The following is a 26,000-nucleotide window of genomic DNA, read 5'->3' as shown; positions in this document are numbered from 1 at the left end:
TCATATATATACTGTATATATGCATATATATGTGTATGTATGTATGTGTATGTATACACACATACACACACACACACACACATATATATTATAATGTATATGATATATGCTTTTATACTGTCGCCCCTGCTCCCATTACTCTGAGGCCCTCCTCAGTGGGGTTCTGGTTCACACAGTGGGGTCATGAAGGCCTCAGTCAGTCCCTATGGTCTGTGGGGTAGTGGAGGAACCATGCCTTAAAGTATTCCCACCCACTCTGTGGCTCTTTCAATATTTCCCCCCTCCACCTTATTCCAATGTCCCCTGGACCATGGCAGGCATGTTGGCAGTATGAATTAGTGTTGAGTTCTTTGTAGCCTCTGGATTTCGGTTTTGATAGGTTTTCATTGATCACTGTATCTGTCACCATCACTCTAGAGTTGGTTGTCAGGCTAGCAGTAAGAATAGTATTCATATCTCTGGTTCCTCTTCCATTTCTTCTGGGCACTGACAGATGTGGTAGATAGAGGTGGTTAGTTCCTTGGTGGGCAGTGAGCTATCTTTTTGTTTTATCGAAGGATCTTGGCTCTCCTCCTTTTTCTCTGTCATCTGTAAAATAAAAGAATTATCCCATCAAAAGTGAGGGCAGCTTGGGTTAAAAATGGTATGAAAAGTTGTCTGAGATATTTTTGGAATGCAAGCCAACTCTTTTTCTCCAGAGAGCTGTGAGGGCTTCTCTCTGTTGTCTGAGTTTCTTGAGCGTGGGATTCTGACTTGGTTTCCAGTACAAGGTATGGGTTCTCTCCCACTGAGTGGGCCTCACGTCCAATCAGAGAACATTTGGTTACCCACAGAGGCTGTGAGCCACTATTGTACATATGTGTACTTCTTCTCCAGCTGGTTGATTTTGTAGTCTGCAGGGTTCCCTACTCAGTCATGCTATTGGTGACTCTTTTCCTCCAGCAGCTCCAGTAAGGCTTTCAGCACTATGAAGGCAAGTCAGAAGGGAGTCAGTTTTCCTTTCAGGTCCAGCATGGTATTCCGATGTCCTGTGACCACAGCCTGTGGTGTCTTCAGCAATAGGGTCTTACCTCTCAGCTCTGGCAGGTAATCAAGTGTTTTGGCAATGGCCTATGTTGTTTCAGGGACCTTGTGGGTCACCCTGGCCAACTGCTCACTGTGGAGGGCAACCCAGTTCTGGGATTAGGATTTACTTGAATTCCTGGTTTTAAGGTTAAGCTTTTTCCACATTCTGTCTAGACTGTTCTCTCTTTCCCCTTTATTGGTAATTATATCTTGTAGAATGCTAGTCAGACTGAGGGTTTCTATGGAACTGATTCATGTCATCTTTACTGTGGTATAATTTCCTCCCCACTATCCCTAAACCCTACTCCTCCAAACCCTTTCACCCTCCATATTCTGTCACTCCCCTAACCTCTCCGGTAACTTTTCCTCTCCTCTCATGCTGTTTCTTCTCTCTCCTGAACTCATTCCAGTTTCATGCCCACATTCCTGAAGGTGACCATTCGCACTCACCTGCAGTTGATCCCAGTTAGGAACTGGATATGAAAGAGTGCATGCTGTGTTTGTCTTGCTAGCACCAACTTTTGTTGAAAATAAACCCACTATGTGTTTAAACGAATAATATATTTTTGCGAAAAGAAACTATGGTTTCCAAATATTTCTCTTTAAATAATGATAAAACTTTAAAACAGAGCTGGGGAGATAGCTCAATCAGTGAAGAACTTGCTTTGCAATGATGAGGTCCTGAGTTTAGCTCCTCAGCACCCATGTCAGTGCATAGCATGGCAGGATGTGCCTGTTACCCAAGCTCTCAGGATGCAGAGAAAGACAGATCCCTGAGTCAAGTGGGCTAGCTAGTCTAACTGAATTACTGAGCTCTTGGTGGAGAGCTGTCTCAATAAGTCAGGTGGAACATGATAGAGTAAGATGCTTGAGTTTGACCTTTGACCTTCACATACACACACACACACACACACACACACACACATGTATGCATGCACCTGCACACACATGCATACTCATAGACATAGGAACATGAATATACACATATACATGTACCACATACACATACATGCAAAAAGAAAGACTCTGAAAGTGAAATTGCTTTTCAGTTCTGTAACTCCTTCAGCACTTGGCTATAAGATAGCTAGGTCTTCATATCTGCTTTTGCATTAAGAATATTAGAATAAAATATCACATCATTCTGTAACTTTCCAATATATTCTTATGATGGATGAGAGTGAGAAAGGCAAATAGTGTCTGAGTTCATTGTGAATGTACTTTCCTCCTTGCAGACTTTTGGGGGAGAAATTGGAAATGATGTTCTGATATGAGTCTCTTCATTTCACACTTGATTTGTGTCTCCCTTCTGTAAATATCAAATCAGTGAGTAAACCTTCCCAGTGGGTCCTAAACAGTTCCATATTATACTGCAAAAGCTTCCTGATAATCATTGTATCAAATCTGAATATGTCTACCCAATTCCTGAAGCATCAATCAAGGCATTATATGCTGTCAATTACTTTTATATTTCTAGTATATCTTGTTCTATAATAAATGAATCCAGAAGGTCAAAGATAAAGTCTTGGTTTTTTTGTGTGTTTGTGACAAAGTCCTGAAAACAAATTTTCAGTTTTCAAGGACGGTAAATTGAAAAGCAAAGAAGAGATCGTTAGGGTGTGGTTATGAGCAAAGTATAAGAAATGCATGGATGAAAATGTCTTTTTATAAATTTTTTTGTTCGTTTTTATTTATTTATTTGAGAGTGACATAGAGAAAGAAAAAGGTAGATAGAGAAAGAGAGAATGGGCACACCAGGGCTTCCAGCCACTGCAAACGAACTCCAGACACGTGCACCTCCTTATGCATGTGGCTAATGTGGGTCCTGCAGAATCAAGCCTTGAACCAGGGTCCTTAGGCTTCACAGGCAAGCGCTTAACTGCTAAGCCATCTCTCCAGCCCTGAAAATGTCTTCATAAAATCCATCATTTTATCAAAGAATATGATTTTGCATTAATAAAGAATATATATTTTAAAGTCTAAAAGCAAACTTATTTAAGAGACTTCTAAGCAATCTAGAAGTATACATAAAGGAAAAAAACATCATAGCTAATAAAGCTAATAAAGCTGTTCTCATTCTTTTTAAATATTTTACATTCTTCTCATGGAAGTATCAAGTAGATAGATAGATAGATAGATAGATAGATAGATAGATAGATAGATAGATAGATGATTGATAGATAGCAGTAGAATGAAACTGACATAATTTGCACCAAATTTTAACAATTATAAATGAATATGGAGGGGTATTATTTCATTCAAATTCCTCCCTCTATCCAAAGTTGTGGAAGCAAATTCTACAGAGCTCTCCCCTCCAGCTATACATGTGTCTCTATGGACGTCGAAGCAATTCTTTCTTTGGAAATTATGACTAAAACTAAAATGGAAATATGATTATCATATCTAAACAAAAGCCAAAAATACTTATTTTCAGTTTTCAATCATGTGCACTAATTACACAAAGTAGTTGGTTTTATTATATCTCCATACATGGATGTAATATGTTTTGATCAAATTCAGCCCTCCATTGCAATTTCTTCTTCTTCCTTCCACATTCCTAACAGTCCATCCCTTTCTCTCTCTCTTTCTCCCTCCAAGCCACATGTGAGAGAAAACAGATGATATTTGTCTTTATAAGACTGACTTATTTCCATTAACATGATGATCTCCAGTTCCATCCATTTTCCTGCAAACATAATTTTGGCCAGCCTCAGCAGCATAGTGAGCTCAAAACTAGACTGAGCTACATAAGACTTTGTGTCCAAAAAAATACATAAATTCTTTCTTCATTATGGATGAATAAAACTCAATTTTGTCTTTGTCACCTAGTCATCTGACAGGGGATTAATATCCAGAAAAAACACATAAAGAACTCAAAAACATAGACACCAAAAAAGCAAATAAATTAGTCAATAAGTGGATGAATGAACTGAACAGACACTTCAAATGAAGAAACATAAATAAACAATAAGCATATGGAAAACCACTGAACATCTATAGCTATCAGGAATTGCATATCAATACTACACTGCATGGTAGTGCCCACCTTTAAGCCCAGCACTTGTAAGGCTGAAGTAGGAAGATCACTGGATTCAAGGTCACTGTGAGACTGCAGAGTGAATTCCGGTCAGCCTGGGCTAGAGTTAGACCCCACCTTGAAAAAAAAAACACTACATTGAGATTTTAGTCTCAATAATTCTTTATTAAATTCCCTGTCCACATTCACCTTTCTCCAATTCCCTCATAATTTTAGAGTATTTTATTTGAACTGAGGTCCAAACAATGCTTTTATGTTATGATTTCTTGATCTGTCTCTTAAGAAGTTCTGATTTCATCATGGTATCATTTGCTATTTCTTATAACTCTATTTCCTGGAAGCTGGTTCAACTTCAGAGGGTTTCATTGCTTGCTTGTTCTGGAACCAATTCTGAGGTAGTATATCTGCCATCTAGAGTACATACTGATTTGTTGTATTTATGATATTAATAAAGATAACAGTTGCCCAGGTTCATTTATTTGTTTTCTGTGCTAACATTGTAAAATGATGAAATTCTAACTCTATAATTCTATCTTCATTAGTTAGCTAGAAAAGTCTTTGAGAAGCACCTTCTATTACCAATGACTTGAGGTGTAGATTCTATATAAAAGACAAGATGGATGCTTGAGTCTGTACTTATTTGCTAAACTTCAAAATAATAAGGTGGTTTTTAACTTCCTACAAAGATAATCAATAAGCGTTTCTTTTCCCCCTCAGAATCACTAAGAACTTATGGATTGAAACACATTATTAATCATTACTGCCATTACTAATCCTTTCTGAATCCTTATTGAGTCTTGTGTTGTCTTACCTTTGGCCAGTGGTGACTTATTCAGCCATTCTGAGTCCCTTTTGCCTGGCTCTCAGTCTCCCTTAGCTGTCTTACCTGTGGTTAGAAGTCTGTTCTCACGTTTCTTACCCAGACCTGCTATTACTACAAGGAATCTTAGTTCTTTTTAGTAGGAGATGGAAAACAATCTAACAAAGTGTTCTTTGCAACTGTATAAATGATTATTTATACAAGATATTTATTTTTAGCAGTTAAGTTTGGGGAGTAAAAAATTTTAATATAAAATACACTGTTTGCTTCCCAGGTAACAAATTATCCATTTACAGTATGGAGATAATAAGCTTTCTATTCTTTTGTTAGTGCTCTAGAACATTGTTAGTTACTTGTAATCTTAAACATCTATTTCCTATATGTAATAAGATTCTCTTTTTTTCATATGCATGTGCATGTGGCATAAGTGCATATATGTACCTGGGTTCATATATATGTGAGTGCACATGTCGTGTGTGCACAAACACATGTGGGCATGCATGTAGAGGCCAGAGGTCGACACCTTGAATTGTCCTCAGTCACTTTCCACCTTATTCTTTAAAACCTGGTCTCCCGCTAAACTTAGAGCTCACTGATTTTGCTAAAATAGCTAGCCAGAGACCTCTAAGGAATTACTGTCTCTTTGTCTCTCGCATTGGAATTACAGGCTTATACCATGATGCATAGCATTTTTTGTGGGTTCTGGGGGCCTGAACTCAGAGCCTTATGCCTGTACAGCAAACACTTTGTCCAATGATGCATCTTCTCAGCCCTCGTAAAAATGACTTCAAATATTTATTTATTTATTTATTTATTTATTTATTTATTTATTTCTGAGAGAGAGAGAAATAATGAGTGTGCCAAGACCTCCTGCCTCTGCAAGCAAATTCCACACACCTGTGCCACTTTGTGCACCTGGTTTTACATGGGTACTTGTGAATCAAACCCAAGCCATCAGGATTTGTAAGCAAGTACTTTAACCACTTAGCCACCTCTCCAGCCCAATAACATTTTTAATAAACCAAGTGACAGAAGAAACACTTGTGCTCTCAAATTCCTCTTAAAATAAGGAATTGTTCCTACTTTAGGTACTAATAAACCTTTGTCACTAGAACAGTCCAACCTTCCCGCCCCCCCCCCCACCACCCTATCCATTTTATACGGCCCATGAATTAGTGTCCACAAATAAAGTTTTATTGGAATACAGCCACACATTGTATAATTCTGATGGCTGCATTCTGTGTACAGTGGCAGAACTAGGTAGTCAAAACAGAAACCAGATGATTTATAACCCTGAAATATTGACTGTTTGATCCTTCACACAACAGAGATGATAGACCTACCTCACTTGAACATGAGCTTTTAGTTCATAGACTAATAGATTCAACTGACAAGTTCAGCCCAACTTCAAGGTGATACCAGACTATGGAGTTTGTTGTCTGTGGTGGTAAATGGTGGTTGATAATTTTCATTTACTGAGTTTTGATTTAGGGATGTGTCATACATTTGGTATTATGCTAGGATTAGGAGTGAACAGGGTAGCTTTTAACATGCTTAAAGGACTCAGAAAATGTTCATATATAGTTTGTACCCAGTATTTGCTAAGGATACATTTTGTCAAACTTTTTGTCTTCTGTACCTTTAATTTTACTTGTGTGTATAATGTGGTGTGTGAGTGTGTGTGTGGATGTGTGTGGATGGTGCATGTGTGTGGCATATGCATGTATGTGTGTCCTTGTAGCACCTCATCCATTTGCCTGTGGTGCCCAGAACAGAACATCAGGCATCCTACTTGACTATTCGTTTTTATGAGAGAGAGGACTGGTGTGCCAGGGCCTCCAGCCACTGCAATCGAACTACAGACACATGCACCCTCTTGTACGCATGTAGAACCTTGCATGCTTGCATCACCTTGTGCGTCTGGCTTATGCTCAACATGGAGAGTCAAACATGGGTCCTCAGGCTTCACAGGCAAGTGCCATAACCACTAAACCATCTCTCTAGCCCTTTTCTGTTATTACTTGAGCCAGGCACTTGCTGTTTGTATGTGAAGTCCAGCAATTCTCAAGTCTCTGCTCCTCACAGCACTGGGGTTGCTGGCATGTATGGCCATGCCAGCTGTTTATGTGGGTTCTAGGAATAGAACTTGAGCAGTCTCTCAAGCTTCCTTGGGCCCTCAAGCTTGCACAAGAAGTGCTCTTAACTGCTGAGCCCTCTCTAGCCCTTCTATAGCTCCCTTTTTACTCAGACATTCTATTTCTATCCTTGAGTCAAACTTGACAAATAACTTCAAAGTTGCCTGTATTCCTCAGACGATCTATATTTTTCTCCCAAAGTTGGCTTTGCACTTGTGAGCATTTGAAAATTAACTCATCTCTCATTACTGGTGGGTAATTATGCTCTTTCTCCTACATGTCACAGTCAAGCTTGTCAGAAGTATATATCAAATATGGGGTTATTTCAATGCATCATCTCAAATTTGCTAACTAATCATAATGATTTTCTGCTTTCTAATTCAATGGTTTTTACTTTCTTTGCTTTAATTTTGTGGTTCTTTTCTAGGCTATTTCCTCCCATGATCAGTTCAGCTACCCATGTCTTTCTTGTGTAGAAATAACTCATCTGAAGTCCCACGGGGTAACACTTTTGGATTCTCATATGAGGCTGTCATTTTCAGTGTTTCCATTCAGTGTTTTCTATTGTAGAAATATTAATTTTTGATGGAAAAATAATGGTAGCTATCTTGTTGTATGTATATTTTAAACAGTGACTGTAAGTATAGATTCTAATTTTTCTAAGAAGTTTTCAATAAACATCCATATGCATATATTACTTGCTTCCATTTGGTTATAAAATTAACAACCATAGCTCCTACTGGTGTGTGTGCCACTTACCAATTCAAAATGATCACTTGATGTCTCTGAAGGCACAGGAGCTTAGTGCCCAGTGAACATGTACCACGCACTGTAATTCTCATTATTTTTCATTGTGAACACAAATATGAGTAGTAAATTCTTTCCAAAGAGAAATTTAGAAATATGGGCGAAATATCTTATAAAATTTATATTCTAGGGCTGGAGAGATGGCTTAGTGGTTAAGCGCTTGCCTGTGAAGCCTAAGGACCCCGGTTCGAGGCTCAGTTCCCCAGGTCCCACGTTAGCCAGATGCACAAGGGGGCGCACGTGTCTGGAGTTTGTTTGCAGTGGCTGGAAGCCCTGGCGCGCCCATTCTCTCTCTCTCCCTCTATCTGTCTTTCTCTCTGTGTCTATTGCTCTCAAATATATAAATAAAAAATGAACAAAAAATATTTTTAAAAAATTTATATTCTATGGCCCATGACTTTTTCTATGAATTAAACTTGAGAAAATACGACAAAATACACCTCCAAATCTAGCCTCACAAGTGCTTATTTCATGGTTACTTGTAATGGGCAAAAGTTGGAATGAAATGAAATATTCAAATTAGTAAGTAAATTAGTAAATTTTGCCATACTCATATGATGAAATACTAAGATGTTATGAAAACTTGTGTTCTGAGATAAAAATAAAACAGAAGAATTTTAAGCTGCGCGTGGTATCACACATCTTTCATCCCAGCACTCAGGAGGCTGAGGTAGGAGGATTGTCATGAGTTCAAGGCCAGCCTAAGACTACATAGTGAATTCCAGGTCAGCCTGGGCTAGAGTGAAACCTTACCTTGAAAAAAATGTTTTAAAAGAAGAATTTTGGTGATTTTTAAATTAAAAAAAAAAAGGCTGGTCACAAAACTTTAAATAAAATCTCAGTTTTTTCAGATGTGTTCTTGTTACCAGAATTAAAGTCAGGGCTGCTCACCACAAATGTCTAATACCCTGGAAAGTTGGTTAGAAGCACCCATGCCTATGCAAGGGCTGGCATCTTGAGTAAATAGAGGGGTTATCATGTCAGAGATCTACCTCAAGGGCACAGAGAAGCAAATAGATTTTCTAAGGAGGGAAAAGAGGAACCAAGTGGTAAGGCCATGTGCTGAGCAGGGTCTTCTTTGTATAGAGTATATGTCTCCTTTTTGCAAAAGATCTAAATGTCCTAGGGCTAGCTCCATAAAGTTCCTTTTGAAAAACGTATTAACATTTTCTGAAAGTAAAAGCAGAGAAGCCCAGTTAAATGTTTATTTCTCAATAACATCTTGGTTGACTTTCATGTAGTGTGTGCATGTCTACACACACACACACAGATTCCCACTGTGCAAAATGGGCACACAGTGGAGGCACACCAAGTGTACATTTCACAGGGGATACAAATTTGACAACTGCAATGTAAACACAATAATATTTAAACTCAGTTCCAATGACCCTTTTCAAATGGCTTTGGTACCTGGTGCAGACAAGTTCATTCCCAAAGGCCACTATCAATCACTATATGAAGAAGTTTTTAGCAAGCTCTTATAGTTAATTCGTTCTACTTTGCTTTTGCTCTCTAAACCAGAACCTGAGTTTTGCTGGTGAAGGTTTAGCAACAAGCACTCCACATTGCATAGCAGTAGAGAGAGTTGGAAGCCCAGTACAGATTCTCAGCAAGTGTGGTGTTAGGATACAGAGCAGGGTCTGACCAGGTCACAGATTTGTTCTCAATCAATGCACTAATACTTGTTCTTCATCCTTCACAAATTATAAAAATGTCCTAAGTCTCATCTTCCTCATCTATAAAATGGGGATAAACAGTACATAGTTTCTAAGGATGAGATGTGTTTCAGTTTCTCATTGCTGGAATAAAATACACACCAGAAGCAACTTAGAGAAGGAAAAGTTTTAATTTGTCTCACAGTTCCAGAGTAGAGTTGGCAGTGCCAGGAAAGGCATGGCAGGCCAGAGCAAGAAGCCAACATCATATCAACATACAGGAAGCAGAGAAAGAGAACAGCCTGTGGGGCTGGGCAGTCACAGCTAAAGCCCCTCCCCAAAGTGACCCACGTCCCCCAGCATGACTCCACCTCCCAAAGCCCCTCCCCAAAATGATGCACTTCCCCCAGCAAGACTCCACCTCCTAGATCCCTTCCCCAAAATGGCTCTCTTCCCCCAGCAAGAGTCTACCTCCTAAACCCCTCCCCCACTGACAGGCTTCCCCAAGAAAGACTCCGTCTCCAAAAGTTCCACAACCTTCCAAACTAGCACTACCAGCTGGAGACTAAGTATTCAAACACATGAGCCTGCTGCAAGGGTGGGCATTTTATATTCAAGCCATACCACAGAGTGATTCCATGATACATAAAAAACACTGGGCACAATACTAAATGCCTGAAAATATTTAATGAACTTTACCTATTACAGTTATTGGCACAGACCCACCACTACTAGCCTCATGGTATTTAGAAGAATGCTTAGGGTGCTGTTTTTAGAGTTTAAAAGTTCTTAAATAAGATATAGTTAACCTCCAGCAGCTTTTTCATCTAAAGAAAACAAAAATGCTACATGTCGTGGTGGCACAATCCTATAATCTGAGCATTCAAGAGGCTGTAATAGGAAGATTACAATCTTGAGGCCATTCTGAGCTATATAGTGTGAGCTTGTCCCTCACCCCCCAAAAATAGATGATAGACTGGATGACTGATAGGTAGATAGGTAGGTAGGTAGGTAGATGGATGGATAGATAATAGATGATAGGTAGATGAGTGATAGAGATAGATGATTAATAGATAGGTAGGTAGGTAGATAGATGATAGATATATAAATGATAGATAATAGATTATCCTTCCCGATAAGATTGAGCTTCACTTTTTTTTAAATACATTTTATTTTATTTTAAATTTTTTACTTATTTATTTGAGAGCGACAGACACAGAGAGAAAGACAGGTAGAGGGAGAGAGAGAGAAGGGGCGCGCCAGGGCCTCCAGCCACTGCAAATGAACTCCAGACGCGTGCGCCCCCTTGTGCATCTGGCTAATGTGGGACCTGGGGAACCGAGCCTCGAACCGGGGTCCTTAGGCTTCACAGGCAAGCGCTTAACCGCTAAGCCATCTCTCCAGCCCTGAATTTCACTTTTTTGTTACAAGTGATAGATTTCTGACTTAATTCTGTTTGTGATCAGGCATGTTTTCTTAATGGAATTCTATAAGGTGTTTTGACACACTATAGTATGAACAGTTAATCCCATTCCCAAATATTTCTGTCCTGAAAAGACATAGTTATTAGCATTATTTATTATTTTTCATTATTTAGTTTCAATGATCTGAATAGCACATATTTCCACTTTCTGAAAAATTAGTGAAATGCATTGGTGATGAATTTTCTTGACCTCCTGGGTGACTGTCTTGCTTGTGAACTCCTAGACCCATAACACTATGCACAATTTTTACCACAAAGCCAGGGAAACCAAGGCAGATTACATAATGCAGAAATGAAAATATAGTCTCAGCAGCACATTGGAGTTAAGTGTAAGCTCAGCCGTTTTCTTCCACTAGGAATTAAACTGTACAAGCCTCAATTTCCTCTTGTAAAATAGAGTTGCCAGTATATTCACATAGGGCTGTCAATTGAATTAAATGGGATAACGTTTGCAAATATTCTGCATGCTGTCTGGCACATAGCAAGTCTCAATAAATGTTCCTATTCATGAATAAATACGTATTACACAGCTATAATGTGCCATGCACAATTTATATATTTGTGCAATTTATGTGGGGAGAGAGATTGAAGAAACCGTTATGCACATAATCATAGAATAAATGGGATCGATGCTGTAAGTGAGTGGCTCTGGCTGCTCTCAGAGTGTTAAACAACACAGTTCCTCCCACACTGGACTCTGGGACATGTGGATGGGCACAAGGGTATCAGAGATCCTTTCCCTGGGGGACTGGCATCTCACTATGACCTAAACAGCAAATAGGAACTTATGTCACAAAGGGATTGGGGGTGCGGGGAAAACTCTGGGTAAGGAGAGCAGCAGTGAAGGTGCTGAGGCAGAGGAAAATTCCAGAAATCAAGAGAAGAGTGGGGTGATCAGTGTAGAGACAGAGGTAGTACAAATCAGGGAAAGAGAGAGAGAGGCTGGAGATCCAATGGCCTGGTAGGCCGTGTTAGAGATTCTGGATTTCATCCGTATTAGCAGCCATGTCACCTGATTGGAATTGCAGTTCGAGAAGGTGATGTGGACATGCGGAAGTCGTGTGAGGAGGCTCTTGCAGGTGATGGGTATGGTGGCTTGGAGTAGACCACACCAATGGAAACAAAGGGGCATGGCAGAGTTTGAGCGGCAAGGAGAGAAAGGCGGCACAAACCAGTTCATTTCATGGCAGCCAGGAAGTAAAAAACAAAGAGAATGCTTGTGCTAACCAGCTCTCTCCTTTTCCCTATTTCCTTCCATCCTGGTCCCCAGCCTGTGAACGGTGCCACCCACATTCAGGGCAGGTGCTCCCCCACTTTAGTTAATCATCTCTGGAAATGTTCTCACAGACTCACCCAGAGGTGGGCTTCACTGACTCATAAGTGCTTTTCAGCCAAGCAAATTGATGACCAAGATTAACTATCACAGTGTCCATGTTTATGTAACAAGCAAGTGAATGATACATTTCATGTGTATCCATAGGAACCCCTGGAAGACATGCAGATTGGCAGGCACCACACTTTGGGCTTTCTTATACTGAGGTTCCCCGAGGTATCTAAGTGGCAATGTGTGTATCTGTAATCTTAAACCATAAGGGCTGAGTCACACACTTGATGACTAAATGGTTCACTTCAAGTATTTATCTCAAAGGTGTCCTATATTTTCTCAAGCAAGGTTTCTGAGATAATTAGAGGATATTTCCAGCCTTGCAATTGAAAATGTCAATTTAACTGACAGGAAGCATGTTGGTATTAACAAACAGGAAACATGACAATCTAGATACCTGATGATTAGGATTTTTATCTAATGCATTGCACTCATTGATGTGCAGCCCCCCCACCACCAAAAGAGGTGCCTTGTCCTTTCTGAGTGTTCGTAACCCTACCTTTATTCTAGTCCAGTCAGCTAAACTTCTGGTGCCTTAAAGGTTTATAGGAAATAATGAAAAATAATTTAATATCAATATAGATCAAAATGCAAATCATGGATCCCAAATAGACTGTAGAAAAGTATTAAAACACATACACTTAGACCCACTCTCAGATACAGGTCAACCAGGCTAAGAAATTTGTCATATCCAACAGTACTTTTTAACACTTTTTTTCTATTTATTTATTTTATTTGAGAGAAAGAAGCAGATAGACACAGACAGAGAATGGGCATGCCAGGACCTTTGGCTAGTGTAAGCAAACTCCAGACACATGTGCCACCTTGTGCGTCTGGCTTACGTGGGACCTGGGGAATCGAACAAGGGTCTTTTGGCTACACAGGCAAATGCCTTAACCGTTAAGCCAACTCTCCAGCCCTCCAACAATATTTCTATATTCTCTTGTATGTATGCTTACCAGTTCTTCTAATGTATGATTTCTTTGTTGCAACATTTTGAAAAAATGAGCTTTTTCTCCTTTAATAATGTTTGCTTCCCAGAAAGTTCTAAAACTGCCAGGTTAAAAAAAAATGAGTATTTTCATAATATGTTGTGCAAGGAGGAAGAAGGTTTGTAATGATATAATCTTATATAATGCCTCATGAATGCTGATTTGCTTTATCCTAGGGAAAGCCAAATTCTAGGGTAACCTAAATCTGTCTTCCTATTTATTCTGAGACCTAAAGCAGACCTCATTTCAAACTCACCAAAATCAAAACAGGGGGAAAAAAAAAAAAAAACAAGTTTCATTGTTTTTATTTTGATCAACTGTCCAGTTTCTCTGCTCATGAGCATCTTTCTGAGTGAGAAAGAGACAGACTGATGGCATCCACATGAGAGCTCGCTGCTTCCATTCTTACAAGGGATCCATGCGGTGGTGGAGTCTGAGAAGAACGCTGCTATTCCAAACAGCACATCCCAACCATTGCATATGGCTCACGAGTTCTGACTTAGTCCCCCTGACAGAGGCATATATCAGACAACATTTCAGAGGGGAATCACGAAAACGAGAATGACCCTTTCCTTACAGGCATGACTGGTTTTGATAACATGAAATCATACCCTATTCCTGGGAGTAGATCTTTTGAGACAGTCTTGAATACTGTGGTCCCTGGCTCTGCTTTGTGTATACTAACTTTCCATATTTACCCTTTACCATCCTTTTCTGTTTCACATGTGTATGTGGTATGTGTGTGTGTGTGTGTGCATGCATGTTCATATGTATATGGCCGCACGTGTAATGCATATGTATATGGAATCCAGAGGTTGACATGTGGTTTCTTTCTCAATCACTCTTCCACCTTATTTATAGAGGCTGGGTCTCTCACTGAGCCCAGAACACAGCAATTCAGCTAGATTAGCTAGCCAACCTGCCCCACGAATCCACATGTCTGCACCTCTCTCCACATCCCAAGCACTGAGACTACAGCATGCGCCACCATGCCTTGCATTTGCATGGTGCTAGGGATCTGAACTCGGGTCATCACGCCCATGCAGTAAGTGCTTTACCGACTGAGCCATCCTCCCAGCCCCTCTATGGCTGTCTCCTGGGTTTTACAAAAACTTTCTGAATGACTGTCATCACAACCACTGGAGTTGCTGGAAGATCATGAGTGATTTCTATTCTGTGGCCTGAAGAAGTTTTTTTTTTTTTTTTTTCTTTTTTGGTTTTTGAAGGTAGGGTTTCGCTCTAGCCCAAGCTGACCTGGAATTCACTCTGTAGTCTCAGGGTGGCCTCGAACTCACGGAGATCCTCCTACTTCTGCCCCCCAAGTACTGGGATTAAAGGTTTTTTCTGTTAATATGCAGCTACCTAGAAACCATATGTTTATTCCTGAGACGTAAACTGATTCGTCATCCATTATAACCCTGAACCAATTGTAGCAACTGAAAGATACGGTATCAAACCACTGAGTTAACAATTACACACATGTTCAAATCCTGTTGGCTGAAACTCCTCCTCAGTGATACTAGAGACTTCAGATAGGGGCTGGCATCACCAAGCTCTAGTAATTAATTAGTTAGTTATCCAGCTAAGTTTATTTTTATTCTTCCAGCCCTGTGAGTCTACTAAGTCTTAGTACCATATTCATACTTCATCATGAACCTAGGGAGGAGTCATTGAAACGATTTAATCAAGGGCGAGGTAGAATCAGGTTTGTTTACTCAGAATCTCTCTGTCAATAATAGTGTGTGGGATAGGTTGGAAAGGTCTAAGACCAGCAGCAGGAATCCAGCGAGAGACCTGATCCAGGGTCCTAACCAGTGGTGATGGTGACCTGCCTGAACAAAGATGGACAGTGACAAGATTGAAGGTGTTGTGGTCAGGACCAGGTTCCTGGGCATCAGGGGTGACATAGAAGACTGAGGAGGTGAAGATGCTAATGGGCTTCAGGTTCAAACAACGGAGGGGGAAGGTTGCCATTGGCTGAGAAGGGAGCAGAGAAGAAAGAGTGGGCTCTCTGAGAGATGTCGAGTTCTCGTTGATTTTGTTACCAAGGGTGGGTTTGTGAGCATCCAGAAAAATGTCTGGTGATGGCTGTGCATGCAGGACTGGAGCTTGCAATTCCAATGGGGTTTAGGAAGAAAGATTTGAGAGTCATTAAGGCAAAGAATGAGATCAATACATGGAATTCTGAGCTGCCCCAACCTTAATCTCCCCTTGAAAGTCCCACAGTTCCAAGGTGTGAGACTGCAGGAGGCTCCTTAAGTTTGAAGAGTAAACATGTTGCCTTTTAGGAAAGCTGAACTACCTAATTGTTGCAATTTATTGTGAAATAGGAACATATGTCTATTTCTTATTTTCACAGAGCTGCAATCATAATCTGGGGTGCGTGTGTGCATGTGCACATATGTGAGCTACATGTGGAGGTGAGAGGACAACGTGAGTGTCATTCTTCAGCCACACTCATCATTTTGGTTTGTTTTTATGTGAAAGAGCAAGAGAGAGGAGGAGAGAGAGAGAGAGAAAGAGAGAATTGGTGCACCAGGGCCTCCAGCCACTATAATCGATCTCCAGATGCGTGTGTCACCTTGTGCGCATGTGCAACCTTGTGCACTGACATCACCTTGTGCATCTGGCTTACATGGAACCTGGAGAGTTGAACGTGGGTCTTTAGGCTTTGTAGGCCTTAACCACTAAGTCTCTCTAGCCCTTGTTCTTTTGTTTTAATTGAGACAAGGTATGCGTTGGCTCAAAGCTCACCAAGTAGATTAGGCCAGCAGGCCAGCAAGTACTAGACAGCCACCTGTCTCCAATTCCCAAATAGATTATAGCTGCATGCCTCCAAGCCCAGCTTTTAAAAAATATTTTATTTAGTTAGTTATTTGAGAGAGACAGAGAGAGAAGGAAGTAAATAGAGAGAGAGAGGTAGGTAGGTAGGTAGGTAGATAGATAGATAGATAGATAGATAGATAGATAGATAGATAGATAGATAGAGAATGGGCCCAACATCTGGGCCTCTAGCCACTGCAAGTGAACCCCAGATGCATGCACACCCTGTGCATCTGACTTACATGGGTAATGGGGATTCAAAACTATGTCCCTAGGCTCCACAGGCAAGTGCCTTAACCACTAAGCCATCTCTCCAGCCCCCAGGTTTTTTTTTAATGTGGGTACTGGAGGTCAAACTAAGTTCTTCATGCTTACACAGCAAACACTTTACCAGCTGAGCTATCTTTCCAGTCCTCAGCTTTTTGAAAAGAGTAAATTACACAATCTCTTACAGTATTTTTAAATTACTGTATTCCTCTGTATTGAGAAGCCATATTACAGATTCCAAAAGACATCTTGCATTTTTAAATGACCTATTAAAATTCTTGGCTAGCCGGGCGTGGTGGCGCACGCCTTTAATCCCAGCACTCGGGAGGCAGAGGTAGGAGGATTGCCATGAGTTCAAGGCCACCCTGAGATGACAGAGTTAATTCCAGGTCAGCCTGGACCGGAGTGAGACCCTACCTCGAAAAACCAAAAAAAAAAAATAATAATTCTTGGCTGTATCTACAATGTCTGTTACAATGCCACTCACATTTGATGGTGGTCAGAGTCTTAGTGGTCTAGTAGAATTTGAGCTAAGTCTGGTTCTTTACATGGCTGGAAAGAATAGGCAACTATCCACAACGGCTACATCCCTGGCTTAACCCTGGCTGTTGGGGAGACGTACAGGAGTGGGTAATGAAGTGCAAATTGTTATTCAGTTCTTCCAAGCTGCTGCTGGAGGGTGGCTACAATATCAGAGGACATGCCTCTGGGTGATCCAATAGCCACTGCGTGAGTGTGGTGCATCATTTCCAAGTAGGGAAGTCATCCAGAGAGCTCAGAACAGGCATCATGCAGAACTCAGAACCAAGTCCATTTTCCTGTTCCCCTGGTGACTTTTACCACACGGCCATCAGCCAGCTCACCCACAACCTTGCTGGCAAGAATGAGGACTTGGACTTACCAGCCTTTCAGCTCAAGGCAAATGGATGTGGTCCTGGAAAGCCTTGCACTTCCCCCTTCAAAGACTGATTTTGGTTGTTGATGTCACCACTTTGGATTGATGATGTTTGGCCTTGGACTCACGTCCACAAATATGGGAGGAGATGATGGCTATCGCATGAGAGTTTCAGGCTGCAGCCCTTCCTGCAGGACCCAATAAAATTTCTTTATAGGTACTGGAAGTAATAACTTTACGAAGTGCCTGCAACTTAGCCATATAAAATTGTTTAGAGAATGGTCCTGGTTTTGTGTAGACGTGAGCATCTTGATGATCAACAGGGTAACATTTGGAATGTGAGTTGAGACAGCCTCTCTTTCTCCACTTAAGAGTGTTGTTTATAGTTGTGAGTAGTTAGAACAGGAATTTTTCAAAATGCCACTTTCTTCCATCAACAAATGCCACCCACTGGCTCCATAAATGTTCATTGAGAACTGTGTGCATCATCAAGAAAGATATAAAGGATCACAAGTAGTGCCTGTCTTCAAAGAGCTTCTCTTGGTCAGGTGATTTCTGCCAGCAATGCAAACCTGACTGCAACAGTCATGTTGGTACCCAGAGTGGGGTCACTTGCTGCTAGACACCTGACTGTGTGGCTTTGGCCTTTTTGAGCTGATTTTCAAGAGCAATGTGGATAAATTTGAAACCTTGGCCTAAGAGATGCCTTGCAGTGCTGTAAGTACAGCTTGATGGACTATTCTGGTCAGAGTTGAAAGACTTTAATGCAGTAGGAACTATGGACTATGAGGTTTGGCTTGTGATGGTGAGAAAGAGCTTTGTTTGGACTGGGCTAGAAGCCATTTGTGTGAAAGGCTTGCCGTTATGTCTGTGTCCTGAAAATTCATGCAGGGTTTCTTTGCATAGAAATGGACTGATGTGAGCAGAAGGATATGGCACAGAAATGAAATCTTTGGGCTGAAACTTCTGCCCATTCAGCTGCACTTATATGAGATTATAACCTTTAAGAATGGGCCACATAAACTGCATTGGGGCAACAGGAAGAATTTAGACTCTTTTGAAGGGGTCTGAGTGCTCAAGGAGTGTCCTGTTCTTCAAAGTCTGCTTTATTGCCCTCCCCCCGGATTAACAAAATGGCTCCCTCCCTAGTATTATGGAATATAACAAATGCAGGAGAGGGTCATTGAATTTGCAATGCAGTCTTGTATTTTGGAAATGGCCATGGGCAGTGTGATGCAGGTTTGCTGGATGCCTGCATGAAGACCCAAAGGAATCATGAGGATGAACCATGGATTGCAGTGGAGACCCAGTGGAGATACCAGGACCATGAGGTGGCTGCCAAAGAGAACTGCCAGTTCCAGATGAAGTTTTCCAGGACTGTGAAGTGCCTAGCTGGAGGGGTGGAATTGGAACTCCAGAGACTTGTTGCCAGTTAGAATTATGGGACTTGGAGACTTGTTACCAGCTAGAGTTGTTGGACTTGGAGCTACAGAGTTTGATGTTTGACCTCGTTGTTTAAAATCTTGTATTGGTTGAATATTTCTTTGCTATACCTGATGCCACCTTTTGCAGTATGAGTGCTAATTCTGTGCCATTATGGGGGTTCTGGGGGGATATTTTGGTATTAAGGCTCAGTTGGATTATGGAAATGATTGAACGTCATTGGGATTGATTTAAAAAAAAAAACAATGGGGACTTTTAAAATTGGATGAATGCATTGTATTTTATATCAAGTATGGTTATCAGTTTATGGGGGCCAGAGGTGGAATGTGGTGTTTGATTAAGGTGTCCCCCATAAACTTAGGTGTTCTGAATGCTAGGTTCCCAGCTGATGGAAATTTGGAAATCAATGCCTCCTTGAGGCAGTGTATTTTTGGGGGCGGGCTGATAGGTATGATAGCCAGTGACCCCTTGCCAGTGATTGGGACACTCTTCTATTACTATAGTCCACCTTATGTTGGCCAGGGGGTGATGTCCACCCTCTTCTCATGCCGTGGTTTTCACCTGTCATCATGGAGCTTCCCCTTGAGTCTGTAAGCCAAAATAAACGTTTTTTCCCACAAGTTGCTCTTGGTCAGGTGATTTCTGCCAGAAATGTAAACCTGACTGCAACAATGGTGTTGTTCAGGAGGGCTGTGAAACCTGTAAGAGGTAGAGGTTGCTTAATGAAGTATATCACTGGGGGCAGGCCTTAAGGTTTCATAACTTGACACCACGTTCTGTTCTCACTCTCTACTTCCTCCCTACTGAGGTGAAAATGTGACTGTAGCTCAAGGCTGCCATAATACACTTTCCTTCAGAACTGTTAGCTGAAAAGAAACCCTTTCCTTCCTTAAGATGCTCTGTGTTGACTATTTTGTCCCAACAATGAGAAAGTCTTAAGGTCTTAAATGATAAGATATTATCTGATGAGATCAAATCTGCTTCTACCAACGACCAACATCACTTCATGGCAGCTGCCATCATGGTGGGAACACATGCAAGAATGTGGGTCCCTGGATCCTCAGGGCCATGGTTCCCAGAAGACGTCCATCCAGGCAACCATGGAGAGCAGGGTCTTTAGCAGCCGTGAATGCAAAGAAAGAGCCACTTTCAGGAGGCAGTTTCAGTGAACAGCTCAGTTTATTTGTCAGAGAAATGGGTTTATAAGCAGTTAAGAGTTGGAAGAGGGTCCTAAGGGGATTGGGGGGTTCAAAAGCTGCTAGGGATATTCATTCCAGCATGTAGGGGGAGATCAGGTGATCTACATAGTGGTGGGAAGAGAGTCGCAGGGGGATGGGTTATGTGATGGCTAATAGGAGTTTCCTAGGCAACTAGCCAAAGGTCACAGGGCAAAGCCGAAGTTCAGGAGGGCCAGGCTTGGAGAGGGAGTTGCATCCTGTAGCCCAGGGTCCTTAGCCTTGCCTGGAAGCTCAGGCCCAACTCCTAAAGTCTCCAGCCTGTGCCTTACAGTGCCCAACACAAGAAGAGATCTCTTGGCAAGATAGGGAACCACAAACAAGTGTTGCTTGTCTAGGGCTATGGTTGTCACTTATGAAATCACAGAGGACGGTACTTGGTCAAGAGGTATGATTGTCAATTATGATATCACAGAGGACGGTACTTGGTCGAGGGGTATGATTGTCACTTATGAAATCACAGAGGACGGTAGCTGGTCGAGGGGTATGATTGTCACTTATGAAATCACAGAGGAGGGTTGTTAGTCCAGGGGTATGATTGTCACTTATGAAATCACAGAGGACGGTACTTGGTCAAGAGGTATGATTGTCACTTATGAAATCACAGAGGACGGTAGCTGGTCGAGGGGTAAGATTGTCACTTATGAAATCACAGAGAACGGTAGCTGGTCGAGGGGTATGGTTGTCACTTATGAAATCACAGAGGACGGTAGCTGGTCGGGGGGTATGATTGTCACTTATGAAATCACAGAGGACAGTAGCTGGTCGAGGGGTATGATTGTCACTTATGAAATCACAGAGGACGGTAGCTGGTCGAGGGGTATGATTGTCACTTATGAAATCACAGAGGAGGGTTGTTAGTACAGGGGTATGATTGTCACTTATGAAATCACAGAGGACGGTACTTGGTCAAGAGGTATGATTGTCACTTATGAAATCACAGAGGATGGTACTTGGTCAAGAGGTATGATTGTCAATTATGAAATCACAGAGGACGGTAGCTGGTCGAGGGGTATGATTGTCACTTATGAAATCACAGAGGACGTTAGCTGGTCGAGGGGTATGATTGTCACTTATGAAATCACAGAGGACGGTAGCTGGTCGAGGGGTATGATTGTCACTTATGAAATCACAGAGGACGGTAGCTGGTCAAGGGGTATGATTGTCACTTATGAAATCACAGAGGACGGTAGCTGGTCGAGGGGTATGATTGTCACTTATGAAATCACAGAGGACGGTAGCTGGTCGAGGGGTATGATTGTCACTTATGAAATCACAGAGGACGGTAGTTGGTCAAGGGGTATGATTGTCACTTATGAAATCACAGAGGAGGGTTGTTCGTCCAGGGGTATGATTGTCACTTATCAAATCACAGAGGACGGTAGTTGGTCAAGGGGTATGATTGTCACTTATGAAATCACAGAGGAGGGTTGTTCGTCCAGGGGTATGATTGTCACTTATGAAATCACAGAGGACGGTAGCTGGTCGGGGGGTATGATTGTCACTTATGAAATCACAGAGGACGGTAGCTGGTCGAGGGGTAAGATTGTCACTTATGAAATCACAGAGGACGGTAGCTGGTTGAGGGGTATGATTGTCACTTATGAAATCACAGAGGACGGTAGTTAGTCCAGGGGTATGATTGTCACTTATGAAATCACAGAGGACGGTAGCTGGTCGAGGGGTATGATTGTCACTTATGAAATCACAGAGGACGGTAGTTGGTCGAGGGGTATGATTGTCACTTATGAAATCACAGAGGATGGTAGCTGGTCGAGGGGTATGATTGTCACTTATGAAATCACAGAGGAGGGTTGTTAGTCCAGGGGTATGATTGTCACTTATGAAATCACACAGGACGGTAGTTGGTCGGGGGTATGATTGTCACTTATGAAATCACAGAGGAGGGTTGTTAGTCCAGGGGTATGATTGTCACTTATGAAATCACAGAGGACGGTACTTGGTCGAGGGGTATGGTTGTCACTTATGAAATCACAGAGGACGGTGCTTGGTCGAGGGGTATGATTGTCACTTATGAAATCACAGAGGACGGTACTTGGTCGAGGGGTATGATTGTCACTTATGAAATCACAGAGGACGGTACTTGGTCGAGGGGTATGGTTGTCACTTATGAAATCACAGAGGACGGTACTTGGTCGAAGGTATGGTTGTCACTTATGAAATCACAGAGGACGGTACTTGGTCGAGGGGTATGGTTGTCACTTATGAAATCACAGAGGACGGTAGTTGGTCGGGGGGTATGGTTGTCACTTATGAAATCACAGAGGACGGTACTTGGTCGAGGGGTATGGTTGTCACTTATGAAATCACAGAGGACGGTACTTGGTCGAGGGGTATGGTTGTCACTTATGAAATCACAGAGGACGGTACTTGTTCGGGGGGTATGATTGTCACTTATGAAATCACAGAGGACGGTAGTTGGTCAAGGGGTATGATTGTCACTTATGAAATCACAGAGGAGGGTTGTTAGTCCAGGGGTATGATTGTCACTTATGAAATCACAGAGGACGGTACTTGGTCAAGAGGTATGATTGTCACTTATGAAATCACAGAGGATGGTACTTGGTCAAGAGGTATGATTGTCAATTATGAAATCACAGAGGACGGTAGCTGGTCGAGGGGTATGATTGTCACTTATGAAATCACAGAGGACGTTAGCTGGTCGAGGGGTATGATTGTCACTTATGAAATCACAGAGGACGGTAGCTGGTCGAGGGGTATGATTGTCACTTATGAAATCACAGAGGACGGTAGCTGGTCGAGGGGTATGATTGTCACTTATGAAATCACAGAGGACGGTAGCTGGTCGAGGGGTATGATTGTCACTTATGAAATCACAGAGGACGGTAGCTGGTCGAGGGGTATGATTGTCACTTATGAAATCACAGAGGACGGTAGTTGGTCAAGGGGTATGATTGTCACTTATGAAATCACAGAGGAGGGTTGTTCGTCCAGGGGTATGATTGTCACTTATGAAATCACAGAGGACGGTAGCTGGTCGGGGGGTATGATTGTCACTTATGAAATCACAGAGGACGGTAGCTGGTCGAGGGGTAAGATTGTCACTTATGAAATCACAGAGGACGGTAGCTGGTTGAGGGGTATGATTGTCACTTATGAAATCACAGAGGACGGTAGTTAGTCCAGGGGTATGATTGTCACTTATGAAATCACAGAGGACGGTAGCTGGTCGAGGGGTATGATTGTCACTTATGAAATCACAGAGGACGGTAGTTGGTCGAGGGGTATGATTGTCACTTATGAAATCACAGAGGATGGTAGCTGGTCGAGGGGTATGATTGTCACTTATGAAATCACAGAGGAGGGTTGTTAGTCCAGGGGTATGATTGTCACTTATGAAATCACACAGGACGGTATTTGGTCGGGGGGTATGATTGTCACTTATGAAATCACAGAGGAGGGTTGTTAGTCCAGGGGTATGATTGTCACTTATGAAATCACAGAGGACGGTACTTGGTCGAGGGGTATGGTTGTCACTTATGAAATCACAGAGGACGGTGCTTGGTCGAGGGGTATGATTGTCACTTATGAAATCACAGAGGATGGTAGCTGGTCGAGGGGTATGATTGTCACTTATGAAATCACAGAGGAGGGTTGTTAGTCCAGGGGTATGATTGTCACTTATGAAATCACACAGGACGGTAGTTGGTCGGGGGTATGATTGTCACTTATGAAATCACAGAGGAGGGTTGTTAGTCCAGGGGTATGATTGTCACTTATGAAATCACAGAGGACGGTGCTTGGTCGAGGGGTATGATTGTCACTTATGAAATCACAGAGGACGGTACTTGGTCGAGGGGTATGATTGTCACTTATGAAATCACAGAGGACGGTACTTGGTCGAGGGGTATGGTTGTCACTTATGAAATCACAGAGGACGGTAGCTGGTCGAGGGGTATGGTTGTCACTTATGAAATCACAGAGGACGGTACTTGGTCGAGGGGTATGGTTGTCACTTATGAAATCACAGAGGACGGTAGTTGGTCGGGGGGTATGGTTGTCACTTATGAAATCACAGAGGACGGTACTTGGTCGAGGGGTATGGTTGTCACTTATGAAATCACAGAGGACGGTACTTGGTCGAGGGGTATGGTTGTCACTTATGAAATCACAGAGGACGGTACTTGGTCGAGGGGTATGATTGTCACTTATGAAATCACAGAGGACGGTACTTGGTCGGGGGGTATGATTGTCACTTATGAAATCACAGAGGACGGTAGTTGGTCAAGGGGTATGATTGTCACTTATGAAATCACAGAGGAGGGTTGTTAGTCCAGGGGTATGATTGTCACTTATGAAATCACAGAGGACGGTACTTGGTCAAGAGGTATGATTGTCACTTATGAAATCACAGAGGATGGTACTTGGTCAAGAGGTATGATTGTCAATTATGAAATCACAGAGGACGGTAGCTGGTCGAGGGGTATGATTGTCACTTATGAAATCACAGAGGACGTTAGCTGGTCGAGGGGTATGATTGTCACTTATGAAATCACAGAGGACGGTAGCTGGTCGAGGGGTATGATTGTCACCTATGAAATCACAGAGGACGGTAGCTGGTCGAGGGGTATGATTGTCACTTATGAAATCACAGAGGACGGTAGCTGGTCGAGGGGTATGATTGTCACTTATGAAATCACAGAGGACGGTAGCTGGTCGAGGGGTATGATTGTCACTTATGAAATCACAGAGGACGGTAGTTGGTCAAGGGGTATGATTGTCACTTATGAAATCACAGAGGAGGGTTGTTCGTCCAGGGGTATGATTGTCACTTATCAAATCACAGAGGACGGTAGTTGGTCAAGGGGTATGATTGTCACTTATGAAATCACAGAGGAGGGTTGTTCGTCCAGGGGTATGATTGTCACTTATGAAATCACAGAGGACGGTAGCTGGTCGGGGGGTATGATTGTCACTTATGAAATCACAGAGGACGGTAGCTGGTCGAGGGGTAAGATTGTCACTTATGAAATCACAGAGGACGGTAGCTGGTCGAGGGGTATGATTGTCACTTATGAAATCACAGAGGACGGTAGTTAGTCCAGGGGTATGATTGTCACTTATGAAATCACAGAGGACGGTAGCTGGTCGAGGGGTATGATTGTCACTTATGAAATCACAGAGGACGGTAGTTGGTCGAGGGGTATGATTGTCACTTATGAAATCACAGAGGATGGTAGCTGGTCGAGGGGTATGATTGTCACTTATGAAATCACAGAGAAGGGTTGTTAGTCCAGGGGTATGATTGTCACTTATGAAATCACACAGGACGGTAGTTGGTCGGGGGGTATGATTGTCACTTATGAAATCACAGAGGAGGGTTGTTAGTCCAGGGGTATGATTGTCACTTATGAAATCACAGAGGACGGTACTTGGTCGAGGGGTATGGTTGTCACTTATGAAATCACAGAGGACGGTGCTTGGTCGAGGGGTATGATTGTCACTTATGAAATCACAGAGGACGGTACTTGGTCGAGGGGTATGATTGTCACTTATGAAATCACAGAGGACGGTACTTGGTCGAGGGGTATGGTTGTCACTTATGAAATCACAGAGGACGGTACTTGGTCGAGGGGTATGATTGTCACTTATGAAATCACAGAGGACGGTACTTGGTCGAGGGGTATGGTTGTCACTTATGAAATCACAGAGGATGGTAGTTGGTCGGGGGGTATGGTTGTCACTTATGAAATCACAGAGGACGGTACTTGGTCGAGGGGTATGGTTGTCACTTATGAAATCACAGAGGACGGTACTTGGTCGAGGGGTATGGTTGTCACTTATGAAATCACAGAGGACGGTACTTGGTCGAGGGGTATGGTTGTCACTTATGAAATCACAGAGGACGGTACTTGGTCGGGGGGTATGATTGTCACTTATGAAATCACAGAGGACGGTAGTTGGTCAAGGGGTATGATTG

General features: G+C 42.2%; 1 protein-coding gene across 2 annotated transcripts in view; it reads left to right on the top strand.

The window, feature by feature from the left end:
- Adra1a (adrenoceptor alpha 1A) overlaps positions 1-26,000 on the top strand; it is a 126,578-nt gene that overhangs the window by 82,833 nt on the left and 17,745 nt on the right. The window lies entirely within an intron of this gene.

This window comes from Jaculus jaculus, chromosome 12, assembly GCF_020740685.1.
Source record: "Jaculus jaculus isolate mJacJac1 chromosome 12, mJacJac1.mat.Y.cur, whole genome shotgun sequence".
Classification (NCBI taxonomy): domain Eukaryota; kingdom Metazoa; phylum Chordata; class Mammalia; order Rodentia; family Dipodidae; genus Jaculus; species Jaculus jaculus.
This window is presented reverse-complemented; position numbering and strand designations above follow the sequence as displayed.